The sequence below is a fragment of the Canis lupus genome, chromosome 18 (genome assembly GCF_003254725.2).
Source record: "Canis lupus dingo isolate Sandy chromosome 18, ASM325472v2, whole genome shotgun sequence".
NCBI classification, from domain to species: domain Eukaryota; kingdom Metazoa; phylum Chordata; class Mammalia; order Carnivora; family Canidae; genus Canis; species Canis lupus.
The window spans coordinates 47,344,470-47,345,581 of record NC_064260.1 but is presented as its reverse complement, the minus strand read 5'-3'; positions in this window follow the sequence as shown (position 1 = coordinate 47,345,581).

Here is a 1,112-nt window from a genome sequence, read left to right as displayed (position 1 = left end):
TCAAGACCTTCTCAGATGAAAGGAAACCAAGAGAATTTACCATCAGCAACCCATCCTAAAAGAATGCCTAAAGAAAGCTTTTTAAACAGAAACAATAAAAGAAGGAAACTTGGAACACTGGGAAGTAAAAAAGAACACAGTAAGCTAAAATATGAGTAAATACGATAGGCTTTCCTTTTCTCAAGTTTCCTAAATAATGGTTAACAATTGAAGCAAAAACTGCAATGCAATATTTAAGACAGTTATATTATTAAGTGGGGATGGGTAAAAGGACATAAAAGTAAGGTTTATATGTTTCACTCAAGCTTGTATCACAGTAGGTGGTGGTAAAGTTATGTGTACAGAATATAACGCCTAGAGCAACCACTTAGAAAGCTATGGAAAGCTCAAAAACAATTACAGATAAATCCAAGTGGAATTCTAAAAATAGTCAAATAACCCACAAAAAGGCAGAAGAAAGATAACAGATATGAAAAACAGAGAAAACAAACAAAACAAAATGGTAGACATAAGCCTTAACATATCAATTATTGCATTAAAGCCAAATGGTCAAAATATGCCAATTAAATGACAGGGATTGGTCAAATGGACTAAAAAGATTTTAAAAGACTCAATTATATGAGGTCTACAAAAATTCACTTCAAATAGTAACATAATCAGGATGAAAAAAGATATGCAAACATTAACCACAGGAAGGTAGGCATAACTATATTGACACTAGATAAAGCAGACTTCAGAACAAAGAAACTTACCACAAAGAGGAACATTATATAGTGACAAAAGGTCAATCCAACAAGAAGAATGGCAACCTTAAATGTGTACGCACCAAACAACAGAGGAGGAAAATGTGTAAAGCAAAAATGCATAGAACTGAAAGGAAAAAGAGACAAATCCCCAACTACAGTTATAAATTTCAATACCCCCATTTCAACAACAACTAACAGAACAACTAGACAGAAAAGCCACCAAGGATGTGGAAGCAATCAACCAACAGATTCTAAGTGATATCCATAGAACGTTCCACTCAATAACAGCAGAATTTACACTCTTTCCAAAGTGCTCATCAACATATACCAATACAGATCATAACCTAGGCCACAAAATAACCTCAA